This window comes from Gossypium arboreum, chromosome 10 (assembly GCF_025698485.1).
Source record: "Gossypium arboreum isolate Shixiya-1 chromosome 10, ASM2569848v2, whole genome shotgun sequence".
In the NCBI taxonomy this organism is placed as follows: Eukaryota; Viridiplantae; Streptophyta; class Magnoliopsida; order Malvales; family Malvaceae; genus Gossypium; species Gossypium arboreum.
In genome coordinates this window covers 55624046-55643425 of record NC_069079.1, presented here as the reverse complement: position 1 = coordinate 55643425, position 19380 = coordinate 55624046, and the positions used below count along the sequence as shown (strand labels likewise).

The window sequence follows — 19380 nt, the reverse complement described above, 5'->3', positions numbered from 1 at the left end:
TAAACTTGCCAAATGCTCACCTTACACAAATCCAAAGCTTATTCAATTAGATAATACAAAAGTAACTATCACTAGCATACATACATTACAAATTATATCCAAGCATTACGCAACACCATCACCATATTTGGTCAACAAGTTTGAACATATCAACCAATACATACATTATATTCAAGTCGTATATACATAACATAAAACTTTTAAACTAGCTTTACATAAAAACCATTTCACCACCTTTCCAAATTCATCACTTAAACATAAAAACATATTCACAACCAAGCATATGTACATTCCACATAATCGAGTTATATAAAAAAGTCTATCGAGACTGAAGCTTAATAGCGTGAGCTCTATAGATGATCCGACAGACATTTTCCACAAAATGCCAACTACAGAAACAAAAAACGAAATAGAGTAAGCTTTACGTAAGCTTAGTAAGTTTATAAGTAAACTATAAGCAAACTTACATCAAATCAAACATATGAAATAAAACATTTTACATAATATTAACAACCTGACAAACTAATTAACAAGAAACAGGTGAGTTCATCATAATACCAAATCACAAAGTAATAAGACAGTTGACGTGTTATTTAGTTTAGTTCAATCACATAGATTCAACATATACCACTCTATCATTATTCAATTATAATCAAATCAGATAGCCCGATGAAATATAGCAAAAGTAACTTGGATACTCGAGTACCTATACCACACCAGAGAGCACTGAAGTGCTATACAGGGGCACCGAAGTGCAAATCTCGTACAAGCGCACAATTAACCCTATTGGCATGTTAATTGTATCCTAATTGTTTACTACATTCAAATAGGCATTTATACAAAATTCAGAACATTTACATTACCGAAGCATTTCCATATTTCAGAACACAAATCATAACATTCATTAAGCATTCCACATGAACCATATTCATCAAGTATGCAAAACTTTACAATTAAGTCCTTAACCTATTTTTTCACCTTTCATTCTAAATTGTAAACATTGTAAAATTTCAATCTAACAATATATATACACAATTCAACCACAACCAATTCATATAAGTACATAACTATACCATATGAACTTACCTAATATGATCAACTATCGAGTTGGATCGTAAGGACTATTATGCAATTTTTCCCTTTTCCCGATTATCCTTCACTTGGTTCAATCCTTGATCTATATGATATTAAGTTCAATTTATCAATTTCAAACACCTTATAAAACTCAAATACATGAATTTGACCTATTAATTCCATTTTACAAAATTTCCCTGAGCTTTTACATTTTGTTCAATTTAGTCCCTAAAATTGAAACCACTATAACTTTCACGTTTAAGCTTCAGTTTTAATTTTAATTTCATTCTTCTATAACTCTATAGAAACATATTTTTACAGAAATTTCATATCAATTTGAAACATTTATATTTTAGTCCCTAAACTCAAAACTAGCAAATTTCACTTTACAAATTAATCATATATAACATCTAAGCTTAACATGTAACCATTTAACACCAAAAGCTTCAAAAATCATCAATTGAAACTTTTAAAATCTTTGAAATTTTTACAAATTAATCCTTGGGTTAACTAGACTAACCTACAACGATATCAAAAACATAAAATTTGGGAAAAATAGGTTTGGAATTAGCTTACATGCAAGAGAAGAAGCTTGGCCGAAACTTCAAGGTTGGAACGAGTGAAAGAAGAAGAAATAAAGAAGGCGATATGTTTCTTTCAAGTTTTGCTTTTATTATTATTATTTTAATTTTAAATTACACAAAAATTATAACAAAATATATACACTAATCGTCCACCTTTAATAAAGAATGGCCTAATTTCCATTTAAAACCTTGAACAAATCTTAATTAAGGCTTTTAGATTATAAAAATTTATAGCAATTAAGTTTTACGGTTTTTACGATTTACCTTGTACCTTAATTAATAATCGTTCAATAAAATTACCGGACCAAAACTCAGTATAACCATATAGTAGACTCTTAAATATTAATAAATATATTTATTGACTCGACCATCGGAAATCAGAGTTCCAAAATCATCGTGGTACCACTGAAAAATGAGTTGTTACACGCTGTATGATTTTCTCAAGACATGAGAGCTTAAGTCTCGAGAAATGGTGTCATTGTCTCGAGACATAAAATATCAAAGCTAAATTAGTGAAAATTTGGGCTAGGGTCTCGATACATAGTCCATTGTCTCGAGACATAAGGGTTGGGTCTCGAGACATGGTTCCATTATCTTGAGATTTCGAACTTTAAAGCTACAATTCAAGAACAAGGGAGGCATGTTTTGAGACATGGTTTCACTATCTTGAGACATTGCCTTGCATTTTGCTAGTTTGACCGAGGATACTATCTTGGCTTTGTGTTTAGTTGTCTTTGATTCTAGATTATCATATGTGGGTCCATTTGAGTTTATTAGAGTGTATTTAACAATCGTAACATCTATTAATTGAAATTGTCATGCTTGATTTATTTTAGCTCTTATGATTGATTTTAATGTTTGTTTGAGTTGCTTTGGAAATGGATGTGTCGTCTTGCATTCAATTGACTTTCGAGTCGGGTGTAAGATGTTATATGTTTTACTTTTAAAACTTTCAACTGTTAAATATATATTAATATAAACATATCGGATCGATTCAAAATTTTACATGTATAATAAATGTAATTATATTAATAAATTCAACTACTAATTGTTAAAATATCAATTGTAAAAAAATTATATATGAAAGGATATAAAAATACTAATTCTATATCGTGTAATTGACCCCCTCCTTAATTAATTAGTTGATATTAGTTTTTAATATAAGGTAAAAGGCTAACGTTTAAATAAATCAAATTAATTTAATAATTAAATTCAATTGGAGAAACTCATCGAGGAATTGTGGCCAAAATGATGGCGAATCCAAAATTAAGATTCTCACAATTGTCTAGGGTAAAACTTTAATTTGTCTTCCATCACCATTAATCCATTTTTTTTTGGGGGGTCCTCAACCTTATCCACAGCTAGATAAAGCATACCAATAGGCAAAAATCAAAGGGATTAAACACCAATTAAAAAGAAAAAAAGAAAAGCGAAGAAGATCAATGATATGGACTAAAAGGAAGCTGAAAAATGAACCAGGTCATAATATGCATTAATTCAATTAGGTACGTGCTTGATAAGTTAGGAACATGGGAACTATCACTTGACCCTTAATGTTCCCAACAAGAAGCTTTAGCCACATGACCACTATCAACTTGAGCCTGAAACTCTGTATTGGGTACACATATAAAACTTCCCCATGGCTATATATATTGCCTTTACATCCAAATTTGTGTTTCTTATTGGTTGATTTTTGGTTCATGTACATTTAAGTTTCGTATCAGATCATCCTCGGTTTCAGAGAAAAAGAAAAAGTTCATTTTGGTTGCAGGTTGGACAATGACATATATAGGCCGAGACCAATCTTGTGTGGCGCCATGTGCATGGTGGAACCATGGGGTTCCACTTAATTATCACATTATTACACCCTTGAAAATTCCCTTTATTTTATGCACTTTCTACCTATTGGTGTCTAAATTCTGATAAGATTACAACCATTTTCTTTAATCAATCTATTATTGTTATTTTCACTCATAATGTGTGCATTATGATGTCCAAATTTCAGTTTCGTCAAATAAAGTGTTTAAAATAGAAATATTGAGTTATAATATTTTAAATTTATTCGAATATATATTAATTTGATTATATTTTATATTAATTTCATTCTAGTTATAATTATTTAAATATGCATTATTTATATTTACAACGATATTTTCAATTTTGAAATTCAATAATTTTTTTTATGAAAATTAGATATGATAGCAAGGGCAAGTTTTGACGATATAAATTACTCATGCATTCCATAATCAATGCTATTCTGTTCCATGTCCCCTTAGTTGTAACATGTGACAATCCTAATATGGATACAAGTAATTTTCATATTTTGAGTTAGATTATATTTTTTTCTTTATTAAAATTGGATAAATTAATCCCTATTATTATATTAAAGAGCAAACAAGTCTTTTTAATTTTTTTTATCTACATCCACAATTAAAAATTAGTTCTTGTACATTAACATGAAGTACATTTGGCAATTCACATGTAACTATCTGATTATTGTGTCAGCCATGTCAATTTTTAGTAGTAGACATGGATAAAATTTTTAACAGAAATAATTAATTTGCTTTTTGATCAAATGTACAAGAATTAATTTATTCATTTTTTAGCAAATAGGGTAAAATACAATATAATTTTTTACTATAAGGGCCTCCATTGTACTTTTACCCTCGAATATTAAGAGGAAATCCATTGTTACCCATAACACATCATAACCCTTAAATAGGAGGATAAACGCGCTTCAACATGCTTGGACTCATGTCCTTTACTGCAACAATGTCAATGCCAATCAAACTAAGACTCAATCAGCGGTAATCAACTATTTTTAAATTTAAGTGATAAAGTAATATTTAATCTTTGAAACATTTTTAAACTTGGTTTTTTAAAAAAAATTTGGTTCATTTGCAGCTTTTCTCAATTTTGACATGTGTGATGACATGACATTTTAAAGCTGTGTCACATCGTCACAAATTTTATAATTTTTTAGTTGATAATGTGTCTCTTTACTATTGTGCCATATTGAATTAAAAAAAGTGTTAAATATAAAAATTAATTTAAAGTAAAAAGATAGAAATTAAATTTAAAAATTACCATAGAATCAATATTGCTTTATAAAAAATACACGTCTCATAAAAAAATAGGAAAGGCAAAACTGAGTGAGAGTAACATTGTACCATCATTGTTGCTATTAGAGGTCATAGTCTCCCGAAAGAGGATTTTCATATGAAAACTTTATGTACTCATTTAACATTAATTAAGTAAATCAGGACAAACATGGATCGATATCTGCCTTTTCTTCACACATATGTACATGAAACTTTATAATCGCCCATAAAAACTTTATGTACAGTGTCTTTCTAAGTAAAATAATTGATTATTATAGTAAATGTTTTTATTTCTTTAAAAGTTTAGGTTATAAATACATTGTATAATTATAAATATATGTCTGAATAATTACAAAATAGAATTAAATCAATACAAAGTATAAATAAATCTAAAATAGAAATAATTCAAGCTAAAAATAATTTATCAGATTAAAACTTATACATGACAACAACAACCATTATATGATTGAAGACTTACAAATAACAATTGTGTATTATAAGTTTCAAACTTAAATAAATAAGACCCAATCTTTTAGCCTTTGTGGATAATGCCAATGCTCATGTAGCACCTCTAAACCCGGCCCAGACGTTATGGCCGGATCCGACATGCCACATCGAAGCGTTCAAAACATTTTATATTGTTGATCCAGAAAAACCTACTTAGTGTTTTAAAAGATAATTTCATTATAGGTTAAAGTGAATGGAAGCTGTGCACCAGGTAGGAAACGGGAAAAGAGGAGGTGAGTCTATCGGACTACTTAAGTACCAAGCTCCCTTCGGATCCAATCCTAGACATGCACACCGCCATTGCCACACCTTAACGTCGTGTATATTTCTAGGAAACTGATTTGATTAAGTCATTTTTAGGAAAAGTGATTAATTTTAGAAAATACTTTTATTGCGGAAGCTTTGCTTGTTGTCGTGTTATTTTGAAATCAATTGTTTTTTTTTTTTGAAAACGCACCCTAAAGCTATCCAATTTCAACAGTTAAAATAAGTAATACATATCTTAGTAATACATATTAAAACCATCAAAAATAATTAAGCAGCCTTATTACATTTAAAACCCAAACCTCAACGTAAATAATAGGATGTCCAGTTCACTAGAAGAAAACCAAACTTTCAGAACGGGTGGCCACTCTGAATTCCCTCACAGCTCGAAGCCCACTATGGTTGGGGATTTCCTGCGTGGATGAAAATAAAAGGGGTGAGTTTGGGGAAACTCAGTGTGTAAGGAAAACCCATTCAAAGCCCAAGTCGGCTCAAGCCCATTGGGCCTAAGCCCATTCAGTAATAAAGTGGTACTCGGCGAGCCCTTTTCAGATTACAATAAACCGGGCCTTAGCCCTTATTCAGATAATGTATGGCCCATAGGCCCATTTAAAAATACATGCAACATCAGTAAACATATGCAAGCCCATTTGGGTAATGTGGTCTGGGCGAGCCCTTTTCAGATTACAATAAATTGGGCCTTAGCCCTTATTCAGATAATAATATGGCCCATAGGCCCATTTCAAAATACATGCAACATCGGTAAACATATGCAAGCCCATTTGGGAGACTACTCAACCCACCAACCACTACACTCCACCTATACCACCATACACTCCATGTAGGGAATAGCTCAACCCACCCATTAACACTCCACGATTCTTGACTTTCTTTGCTTTCAGTTATCAAATGGCGAGGCAAAGCCTCCGATACATGGACAAGCCACTTTCAGTACTTCCTCCGTCAATATCCCAATCCCATGCATCGATAATAACAACATGGCATGCGATAAATAACAACGATCAAACATGCATTTAGGTCAATTTAACCTAGGGGTATTTGGTAATTTATCTAATAGGGGTAAAGCGTAAATTTTCCACTTTTAAAGGTATTTCAGTAATTTATCTATTTTAGGGTTTTTCATGCATATTCCTACTTTTCACGTACTAACAGAATCACGTCTCGAGGTTTTTACGAATTGGGCCGTTGGCCTATCATTCCAATTTTGGCCCATTAAGCCCAAAAATATCGAGGGCACAGAAATCATGCACTTTGCAGTCCAAATTTTGCAGCTTACCAAAAACATTAATCGATTTACCTCATGAGCATTCGCACACTCGAAAATTTACAAAATACCGATTTTTGGCATTTCGGCTTTTCGACTTTTACCGATCCAGACTAAGAAAGAGGGTGTTAGTTACACACCTGTTTGCGACGATATGCTGACGAGATCCACACATGAACTACCTACAATTGGATTACTAACACGTTAATCTAACTATTCAAATACGAACTACGTATTAACCCTTTACAATATTCGGCCAACCACACCTACAGATCATAGTAAGCTTATAAGAAATCAATAAGTAACTCATTAACAAATTTTTGTCAATGTTTACCACATAATCATAATTTCACTGCAAGCTGTCTTCCTGAGCAACAGTTACTAAATCATTTATAACTGGAGCTACGAAACTCCAAATCAAGTGCCGTTAATTTTCCCTGAAAATAGACTCATATATCTTATATCCATAAAATTTTCAGAATTTTTGGTTTGGCCAATCAATACCAGATTTTTCTTAAAGTTTCCCATGTTTCACTGTTTGACTAATCTGACCACTCTTCATTACGAATAAAATTTCTCGTTGTACAGAATTCAAAATATGTTCTCGTTTATTTCCTTTGAAACTAGACTCATTAAGATTTAATTACATAATTTATTCACCTTCTAACTCATCTCTCACAATTTATGGTGATTTTCAAAAGTCACGTTACTGCTGCTATCCCAAGCAGATTTATTACCAAATCACTCTTTCACACATAACTCGCATGCATGTTATTTAAACATGTATATCACCAATCAATCATCACATATCTATGAGTTTACTTAAGTATAGTCTCCATTTCATCATTTTAAAGCACAACATGTTAGCCAATTTTTCCCCTTAGCATCTAAGGCACATGCATGCTCATTTGCTTGGCTCAACTTCACCTATCTTCCATTTTTCATCAAAAGAACATGAAACAACAACCATTTCCTTCATTTTAATTCATGACCAAATGCTCACAACACAACCAAAATCCAAAATATGCTTCAAGAGTTAAGGTAGAATCAAGAAGAACTCATGAACATCAAGATAGAAGCAAACTACCATGAACTTACCTTCAATTTTCTTCCCCAAGTGATTTGAACATTCAAGAGCTTTCTCCTCTCCTTTCTCTTCTCTAACTTTAGGCTATGATGAACAAAGATGGACAAAACTTTGTTCTTTTCACCCCTTTTTCTTTTAATAAAATTTCATATTTCATCCATTTAATTCTTTAATACAAAAGACATGAAATGTCCATCATGGAACATTTACCTAAACCATTATCATGGAACATTTACCTAACCCATTATCATGGAATATTTACCTAATCCATTATCATGGAACATTTACCTAACCCATTATCAATTTGTACCATGAATTATGGATATCAAGTGCTCATATTGTCTACAACAACATGATGGCTGGCCATTTCATGTAAAATGGAAGGTTTGTCATGGAAATCCTCCTATTTTGCACTCCTATTTATTTGGCCACTTCAATTTAGCCTATAGCATTTTCAAACATTTTCACATAGGTTCTATTTCATAATTTCACTCACAAATGACAAAATCAAAGCATGAAATTTTGCCAACATTCACAGAATTCCCGAAAATTGGGGCGTTACAACTCTACCCTCCTTAAAGAAATTTCGTCCTCGAAATTTACGATCCAACTAGTTGAGGGTATTGTTGACGATAGTCTCTTCGATTCCCAAGTGGCTTCTTCCTTCCATGATTACGCCTAAAGTACTTTCACTAACGGACATGATTTCCTTCTGAGAACCTTAACATCTCGAGCCAATATTTGCACAGGCTCCTCCTCAAAGGTCAAATCAGTCTGAACTTCAATCTCTGCAACTGGCACCACATGAGCAGGGTCAGAACGATAACGCCTTAACATGGAGACGTGAAAAACATTGTGAATCCTGTCTAACTCTGGAGGCAATTCCAATTGATAAGCCACTGGGCCTACTCGCTTCAAAACCCGATAAGGCCCAATGAACTGCGGACTCAACTTGCCATTCTTACCGAACCTTAATATCTTCTTCCAAGGAGAAACTTTTAAGAAGACCATATCACCTACTGAGTACTCAATCTCCTTACGCTTCAAATCTGCATACGACTTTTTCCTATCAGATGCTTCTTTTAACCGATCCCTAATTATTCTGACCTTATCCTCAATATCAGCTACCAACTCTGGTCCAAGAATTTGTCGCTTTCCTAGTTCAGTCCAACAACTAGGTGTACGACACCTTCGTCCATACAGTGCTTCATACGGTGCCATTCGAATACTACGCGTAGCTGTTATTTATGCATAAATTCGCCAACGGCAAGTAATCCTTCAACTACCTCAAAAGTCAATCACGCATCCCTCAACATGTCCTCCAGAATCTGAATAACCCTTTTCGATTAACCATCAGTCTGGGGATGGAAAGCTGTACTAAAATTCAATCGCGTCCCCAACGCCTCATGTAACCTTTGCCAAAACCGAGATGTAAATCTGGGATCCCGATCAAAAATAATTGAAACTAAGACTCCATGAAGTCGCACAATCTCCGCCACATACAACTTGGCTAACTTTTGAAGTGAAAAGTCAGTACGAATAGGTATAAAATGGGCCGATTTGGTCAACCTATCCACAATCACCCACACCGAGTCTTTCTTTGATGGTGTCAAGGGCAGCCCACTCACAAAGTTCATGGTTACCCTCTCCCACTGACTGTAACAGTCCAGAGGGTAATTGATGCTCAGCTTTCACTTGCTAGCATGTCAGACATTTCCCTACAAACTCTGTTACTTCTCGTTTAAGTCCAGGCCACCAGTACAATTCTTGTAAGTCATGATACAACTTATTCCCTCCAGGATGCATGGCACATAGTCCCTCATGAGCTTCCTTCAATATTGTCTGCCTTAAATCAGAGTCCTTCGGAACACAAATTCTTCCTCGGAAACACAGAACTCCATCACCATTTAAGCAGAACTCAGAAGTTTCCCCTTCCTTAACTTGTTGAAAACGAGCGACCAAAGACTCATCGTTCAACTTCTTTTCCTTAATCTGATCCACCCAGGTTGGCCTCACTTGCAACTCAGCCAACAAACTTCTATCATCATACAGACTCAGACGAGCAAACATTACTCTCAGATCAGATACAGTTCTACGACTTACAGCATCGGCTACCATATTAGCCTTGCCTGGGTGATACTCGATCGAACAGTCATAATCCTTAAGCAACTCAATCCATCTCCTTTGCCTAAGGTTTAGCTCCTTCTGATTCAACAAATACTTAAGACCCTTGTGGTCTGTGTATATAATACACCTCTCCCCGTACAAGTAATGTCTTTAAATCTTAAGTGCAAATATCACTGCCGCCAACTCCAAATCATGAGTAAGATAGTTCCCTTCGTGAGGTTTAAGCTGTCGTGATGCATATGCAACCACCTTATCCTCCTGTATTAACACACAGCCCAAGCCTACATGTGATGCGTCACTGTACACAGTAAAATCCTTCTCAGACTCTGGCTGAATTAACACAGGTGCTTCAGTTAGAACTTTCTTCAACTTCTCGAAAGTTTCCTGCTGTTTCTTAGTCTATACAAACGATACTCCTTTCCTTATGAGTTTTGTCAAAGGTCGCCATCACGAAAAACCTTCCACAAACCTTCGTAGTATCCTGCCGGTCCTAGAAAACTCCGTATTTCGACCGACCTAGGCGGCTTCCACTCCAAAATCGCTTCAATTTTTCGAGGTCCACCTTAATCCCTCAGCAGAGACCGCATGTCCTAAGAAGGTTACCTCCCTCAACCAAAGTTCAGACTTCTGAACTTCACAAAAGTTCCTTCTCCTTAACACTTGCAGACTATACGGAGATGCTCATCATGTTTCGCTTCGGTTTCAGAATATACCAGGATATCGTTAATAAAGACGACTACGAACTGATTAAAAAAATGGTTGGAACACACGATTCATCAGATTCATAAATGCTGCAGGAGCGTTTGTCAGTCCAAATACCAGAAACTCGTAGTGACCATACTGAGTCCTGAATGTTGTCTTATGGATATCTGCCTCATTGACCCTTAATTGATGATATCCAGATCGAAGGTCGATCTTGGAAAATACAAAAGCTCCTCTAAATTGGTCAAACAGATCGTCAATCCTTGGCAGTGGATAATTATTCTTAATCGTCAATTTGTTCAACTGGCGATAATCGATGCACATCTGCATCGCACCATCCTTCTTTTTCATGAATAGCACCGGTGCTCCCCATGGAGACACGCTTGGCCTAATGAAGCCCCTATCCAACAACTCTTGAATTTGAGTCTTTAATTCCACTAACTCCTTCGATGCCATCCTATAGGGTGCGATGGACACGGGTGCCGTTCCAGGTAACAAATCTTTTCCAAACTCAACTTCTCGGTTCGGAGGCAATCCTAGAAGCTCCTCCGAAAAAACATCTTAGAACTCCTTTACGGTCCTAACCTTATCCACTGTCAGTCCCTCCTCTTCTGACTGACTTACAAATGCCAAATAGGCCTCACAACCTTTTTGAATCCACTTTTCGGCTCTTAAAGCGGACACCACATTGGACAAATAATCCCTTCGCTCACCTATCACTATAACCTCCTCATCCTTTGTGGTCCTTAACACCATTCATTTAGCAGCACAATCTAGGGTCATCTTATGCTTAACAAGCCAGTCCATTCCCAAAATGAGATCAAACTCTCCGAACGATAACTCCATCAGATCTCCAGGGAAAATCCTACCTTGAGTTTCTAAGGGTACATCCCTATACAGTTTGTCTACCCTAACCGAGTGACCCAAAGGACTTAGTACAGATACCCCACTCACAATCTCCTCAGAGCAGTCCAAGTTGTCCATAATCCGTTCTGTGGCCTTCAACCAATATTTTGCCACATTCGGGGCTATACCAGACACGCCCCTAAAGATCTCCGCTCCGTTGGCCCAGAGTCGTTCAGAAATTGATCCTCGAATTTCGTTGCCCGAACTTGTCCCGGCAACCCTTTCCAGAACACGAAGCATTGCCTGTGACAGGGCATCATCCCCGACACCGCGGTCATGAGACTCTACCTTTGTTGTCGGTGGTACCAGTGCATCCACCGCCAGCATATGTCTCGAAGACGAAGATCTCGCTCGAGCACTTCTTCGGCTTCGTCCACGGCCTCTTGTACTCATATCGTATTATCTTAATTACGAATTTTTATGCATCAATTAATATTCCAGTATTTATTACAGATGTTTTATGAATCAGACAGTAGTTCAGAGTTTGTTTTCACAGAATCGAAGTCTAGCTACAGTTTCAGTCTCTTATTAGATTTTCCTATGGTTTCAGTATCATCCTATCTAGAGTATCCTAATAGGGTTTCAGTACAGACAAATAATTCAGGAAAATATTTAAAAAAGTTCAGAGTAATACTTATAGACTTGAGCCGGAGATTCGGAATGCCACATTTTAAAGATCTCAATTTTGAAAATTGAGTTTTTTGCATTCTTTATAAAATTTTCGTTTTCGAAAATCTTTGTTTTTGTAAACCCATTCCACAGCCGAGTTGTTGCAACCTAGGCTTTGATACCACTAAATGTAGCACCCCTAAACCCGGCCCAGACGTTATGGCCGGATCCGACATGCCACATCGAAGCGTTCAAAACATTTTATATTGTTGATCCAGAAAAACCTACTTAGTGTTTTAAAAGATAATTTCATTATAGGTTAAAGTGAATGGAAGCTGTGCACTAGGTAGGAAACCGGAAAAGAGGAGGTGAGTCTATCGGACTACTTAAGTACCAAGCTCCCTTCGGATCCAATCCTAGACATGCATACCGCCATTGCCACACCTTAACGTCATGTATATTTCTAGGAAACTGATTTGATTAAGTCATTTTTAGGAAAAGTGATTAATTTTAGAAAATACTTTCATTGCGGAAGCTTTGCTTGTTGTCGTGTTATTTTGAAATCAGTTGTTGTTTTTTTTTTTGAAAACGCACCCTAAAGCTATCCAATTTCAACAGTTAAAATAAGTAATACATATCTTAGTAATACATATTAAAACCATCAAAAATAATTAAGCGGCCTTATTACATTTAAAACCCAAACCTCAACGTAAATAATAGGATGTCCAGTTCACTAGAAGAAAACCAAACTTTCAGAACGGGTGGCCACTCTGAATTCCCTCACAGCTCGAAGCCCACTATGGTTGGGGATTTCTGCGTGGATGAAAATAAAAGGGTGAGTTTGGGAAACTCGGTGTGTAAGGAAAACCCATTCAAAGCCCAAGTCACTCAAGCCCATTGGGCCTAAGCCCATTCAGTATGCAGTGGTACTCGGCGAGCCCTTTTGATTACAATAAAGCGGGCCTTAGCCCTTATTCAGATAACAGTATGGCCCATAGGCCCATTTAAAAATACATGCAACATCAGTAAACATATGCAAGCCCATTTGGGTAACAGTGGTACTGGGCCAGAGCCCTTTTCAGATTACAATAAATTGGGCCTTAGCCCCTTATTCAGATAACAGTATGGCCCATAGGCCCATTTCAAAATACATGCAACATCAGTAAACATATGCAAGCCCATTTGGGGAGACTACTCAACCCACCAACCACTACACTCCACCCGTACCAGCCATACACTCCATGTGGGGAATAGCTCAACCCACCCACCCAACACTCCACAGTTGTTGCTTTCGCTCGATTAACGATAAATTGAGGCAAAGCCTCCGATCGTGGACAAGCCACTTTCAGTACTTCCTCCGTCAATATCCCAATCCCATGCATCGATAATAACAACATGGCATGCGATAAATAACAACGATCAAACATGCATTTAGGTCAATTTAACCTTAGGGGTATTTGGTAATTTATCTAATAGGGTAAAAGCGTAAATTTTCCACTTTTAAAGGTATTTCAGTAATTTATCTATTTTAGGGTTTTTCATGCATATTCTTACTTTTCACGTACTAACAGAATCACGTAGCGAGGTTTCTTACCGAATTGGGCCCATTGGCCTATCATTCCAATTTTGGCCTATTAAGCCCAAAAATATCGAGGGCACAGAAATCATGCACTTTGCAGTCCAAATTTTGCAGCTTACCAAAAACATTAATCGATTTACCTCACGAGCATTCGCTTTTCGTAAATTTACAAAATACGGTTTTCGGCATTTCGACTTTTCGACTTTTGTCGATCCGGACTAAGAAAAAGGGTGTTAGTTACACACATTTGCGACGATATCTTGTGAGATCCACACGAACTACCTACAATTTGATTACTAACACGTTAATCTAACTATTCAAATCGAACTACGTATTAACCCCTTACAATATTCGGCCAACCATACCTACAGATCATAGTAAGCTTATAAGAAATCAATAAGTAACTCATTAACAAATTTTTGTCAATGTTTACCACATAATCATAATTTTACTGCAAGCTGTCTTCATGAGCAACAGTTACTAAATCATTTATAACTGGAGCTACGAAACTCCAAATCAAGTGCCGTTAATTTTCCCTGAAAATAGACTCATATATCTTATATCCATAAAATTTTCAGAATTTTTGGTTTGGCCAATCAATACCAGATTTTTCTTAAAGTTTCCCATGTTTCACTGTTTGACTAATCTGACCACTCTTCATTACGAATCAAATTTCTCGTTGTACAGAATTCAAAATATGTTCTCGTTTATTTCATTTGAAACTAGACTCATTAAGATTTAATTACATAATTTATTCACCTTCTAACTCATCTCTCACAATTTATGGTGATTTTCCAAATTTACGTTACTGCTGCTATCCCAAGCAGATTTATTACCAAATCACTCTTTCACACATAACTCGCATGCATGTTATTTAAACATGTATATCACCAATCAATCATCACATATCTATGAGTTTACTTAAGTATAGTCTCCATTTCATCATTTTAAAGCACAACATGTTAGCCGATTTTTCCCCTTAGCATCTAAGGCACATGCATGCTCATTTGTTTGGCTCAACTTCCATTTTTCATCAAAAGAACATGAAACAACAACCATTTCCTTCATTTTAATTCATGACCAAATGCTCACAACACAACCAAAAACCAAAATATGCTTCAAGAGTTAAGGTAGAATCAAGAAGAACTCATGAACATCAAGATAGAAGCAAACTACCATGAACTTACCTTCAATTTTCTTCCCCAAGTGACCGAACATTCAAGAGCTTTCTCCTCTCCTTTCTCTTCTCTAACTTTAGGCTATGATGAACAAAGATGGACAAAACTTTGTTCTTTTCACCCCTTTTTCTTTTAATAAAATTTCATATTTCATCCATTTAATTCTTTAATACAAAAGACATGAAATGCCCATCATGGAACATTTACCTAAACCATTATCATGGAACATTTACCTAACCCATTATCATGGAATATTTACCTAATACATTATCATGGAACATTTACCTAACCCATTATCAATTTGTACCATGAATTATGGATATCAAGTGCTCATATTGTCTACAACAACATGATGGCTGGCCACTTCATGTAAAATGGGAGGTTTGTCATGCAAATCCTCCTATTTTGCACTCCTATTTATTTGGCCACTTCAATTTAGCCTATAGCATTTTCAAACATTTTCACGTAGGTTCTATTTCATAATTTCACTCACAAATGACAAAATCAAAGCATGAACTTTTGCCAACATTCACAGAATTCCCGAAAATTGGGGCGTTACAGCTCATTTGCAATTATAAGTTGTAACTTTAAAGAGAATAAAATTCCTTTTATATGTAATAGATATGGATTGTTATTATTGACCTATTATTCTAGTTAATTTAAACATTATAATTAATTAAATTTTATAAAAATATAAAAATAATCTCTTAATTTAGGGATAAAAGTATTATGTTAGAAGAATAAAAATTTAGATTTGATTCCTAAATATTCACCGTTCCCATCCCAGTTATAAAAAAACTGATAATAAAGAAACAAAGTTTGGTTAACCCTTATGAAAAACATCTCTTGAACAATGTAAAGATTTTTTCATTACTTTTTTATCTTAAGTAATGTCATTCTATAATCTTTTCTTTAATCAAAGTTATTGTTGTATATTTTCATTGTGTTTGAAATATTTGGCTAAATCAACCGTCTTCGTTCCATCAACCTCAAAAATATCTTAACCACATCTCACCTCACTAAATATTATGCGACATATACTACACAAATCTTGCACACTTTTACACTTATCCCACAGAACTTAATGAATATATAAACTTATTCTTATGACCCAAATAAGGGGAATCCCATTTAAAACTTAGGATAAAACTACGAGAAAGAGAGGGTTCATGTCCTTTCAAAATCCTCTGTAGCTCACATACTCTTGAGACTTCTTCAATTTCTATATCTTTATATGGCTCTCGGTTTTCGAGCGAACTCTCGTCAATATTTAAATTCGTGTTTGTACATCAATAAGTCTTTTTGTACATCAATAAGTCTTTATAATGTTATTTTATATTTATTATAGGTCGATAAAAATTGAAAATCTTTTTCATAACAAAAGTCGAAATAATATTAGAGAATTACTAGTCTTGTCATTTTGTTAATTTATTATTGTGCAATTATTAATGGAGCCAAGAAAGAAGGTCAGCTGCTTAGTGCTTAGGCTTGGTCAAATTTTATTACTAATCCTTGTAACATTTGCAAGTTGCAAATTTAATCCCTATATTTTAATTCTATCATTTTTAATTTATATATTTTTGGAATTTTAAAATTTTAGTACTAATCCAAAACGATAAACACATCTCGTGCTATTACATTAGAGGTTGTTGCAGGTCTTAACCTCAGTTTTTACATGAGCACTACAATGAATCTTCGCATTAGGGGGACCTTGGTTCACTCGAATGGTTGGCACTCTTCTGATCAAGCACTGATCCATCTCATTCCATTCTATTGGAGGTTGTGTCCTATCAACAATTATCCTTTGCTTTGGTGGGTTTTCTTTTTTTTTTTTTTTGCCAGGCATGGCCACCTTTGTAATGGTGTTCATGTCATATGTTTTTGTCTTTGAGTCAAGTTTAGGCCTGTGGCCTTGTCTCCTTTTCGTTCTCTTGGTCAGATGGGGTTTTGTTGTCCTTGATGACCTTTGTGATTTTCTCTTCTTTAATGATGTTTTTATGAAAAAAATAGACATGTATAGGCAACTATTTATGCAAATAAAATCATTTCACATTATTTATGCAAATAATGATTGCAAATATCCAAAATCGTTTCACTTTTGTGAAAAATATATTTGAATGTCTGAATTTGAATTTATTATCTACATATTAGTAAATGAAAAAGTTAAAGGTAATTTTATTTATTGATTTTAGATATTTAATAGATTTGTATATCTAACAATACTTGAATGTAATGCAAATAATAAATATATTTAAATTTTACTCAGAATGCAAATATCCCATCTGCAGCTATATATATATATATTGGAAGAGTTGACTTTCAATGTTAAACTAGGAATTTATCAAAACTAGTTTCCTTGTCTTCATCTCAAGCCTGTTTCTCACCAAACTCTGGGTATGAAAAGTGGTTGAAAATAGGGTAATTAGTAGAGCCGCAGCCAAACAATTAAAAGGGCTAATAATTGAAGCCAGCTCAAGCATGGGACCCCATATATATATATAGACCATTAATCAACAATCACCCATCATCATCCCATTGGCCATGCAAAAGGGCTCTGCTTAGGCTCACCTCACATGCTTGCTGTTGGAGGCTTCCACTACGCCCCCGCTCATCAAGGAACTCTAACTTCGACACCTGCACATACATTTGTTGGTTTACATCTCTCCTAATCTTTTTTTTCAATGATTCTTCGCTTTGTTAACTTGTATTTTTTAACCTAATTTCATCTTTTTTAGCGGAGTGATTGGAGGAGGCACAACCCTTAACTTTTCTATTATTTACTAAAACGAAAAAAACACTGAAGCTTAAAACCTTATTAATTACAAATAAAAAACAAAAATAAATTGATTTTTTAACCATCTTATTTATTATATCAAAGATATTGAAGCCCAAATAAATTACTCAATTCAAAAGCAAGGAATCCAGGAATAAGGGATGTCAATACTGCCTTCCAAAATTCAAGAGATAAGAGCAACATACGAATTGCAAGAGCAACCCTACCAAATAAGGGCATTCATCTCAACCAATCATGCTTTAGGCCTTAACGTACTCTCATGTAACTTACAACCTTTAAAATTTTTAAAATTGTACTTTAATCCCTAAAATTGATAATAATTTAATTTAATCTTTTAAAATTATAAAGATGACTACTCAAATGGTGAAAATATATTTTTACTATCGTAAAAATTATAATTTAATTTTGACCCTAATTTTTTTTTTCTAACTTCATTCCTGCTCACGACACCTTTAATATAAAATTCTTATGCATATTAAATTTAAGATATGAATTCACTTGTCATCCACATATTGATAAAGTATTTTCTTAAATTTACCATTGTTCAACACCTGACTTAAGTATGAAAGAGTATCCAAAGCATAATTTTTTATATCCCATAATTCACTCTTTATTTTGTAATCTTTCAATCATCCTCACCAAAAAAATCCTTTATCCCCACTACATTATCAAATTTTCTACGATTCTTTACTTGTAAATAAAAATATTCTTTTCTATTTTATATAAATATTTTAAATTAGATTAAATCATCTTTGAACATTCGGCTGATTCAACTCTAAGGAGTAATATATGTAATAAATATCTTTTAATTTTAAAATATTAGATGGAAGCAGGATGACAAAATTTAAATCGTCTTACGGATTTTAAATTGATCTGTTCTGAAGGGAACAAATTTTTATTTATTTAAAAAGTGGATGCGGGGTGGAGTGAGGCGGGGTAAATTTTTTCTTTTGGATTGTGGGTATGGATCGGTTTTGATAATTGCTTGCCCCGCCTCGACTGGACCAGCTCCGCTATATAAAATTATCATTTTATTCTTGTTTATATAAGCTATTAAAAAGGTAAAAATATAATATAGAAAAAAATAATATATTTTATGTTTAAATGTTTTTTGAAGGATGATGTTTAAATATTTACTTGATTATAAAAAGATTAAAAAAATAAAGATAACTAGCATAAATTAAATTGAAGTGGAGCGATGTGGGTGGGTCGGAGATGGATGCATCCAAAATCCGTCGTCGTGGTAGTAATTTTCAAGATTATATATCCAAAGTGGAACAGGACAAGTGGTGGAATAGAGTGTACCAATTAGGGGTGAGCATTCGGTCGAATCCAGTAAAAAAATTTCAAGTTAATCGAGTTGACGAGTCCTATTTTATCATCCTAACTCTATTAATTTTTTTTTGAATCGAGTCGAGTGAAATAAAATTCGAGTCGAGTCGAGTCGAATCGAATCGAGTGAAATTGTTCGAGTTAAATTAAAAAATTAAACATGTCAAATTAAAATCTTGTTATAAGATAACTAATTCAATGTTAGAGCACATAAATTTGAAATCATATATATTTGAAATCTTTTTCAAAGT

General features: G+C 34.2%; 1 long non-coding RNA gene across 1 annotated transcript; it reads right to left on the bottom strand.

Moving 5' to 3' along the window:
- Positions 1–5753: 5753 nt before the first annotated feature.
- LOC128282455 (uncharacterized) lies at positions 5754–15170 on the bottom strand. The gene is made up of 3 exons (XR_008272729.1): positions 15013–15170; positions 6956–6997; positions 5754–5943 (listed from the first exon to the last, which is right to left on the bottom strand). It is a non-coding gene; the product is annotated as an uncharacterized LOC128282455 (long non-coding RNA).
- Between the last annotated feature and the right edge of the window lie 4210 nt (positions 15171–19380).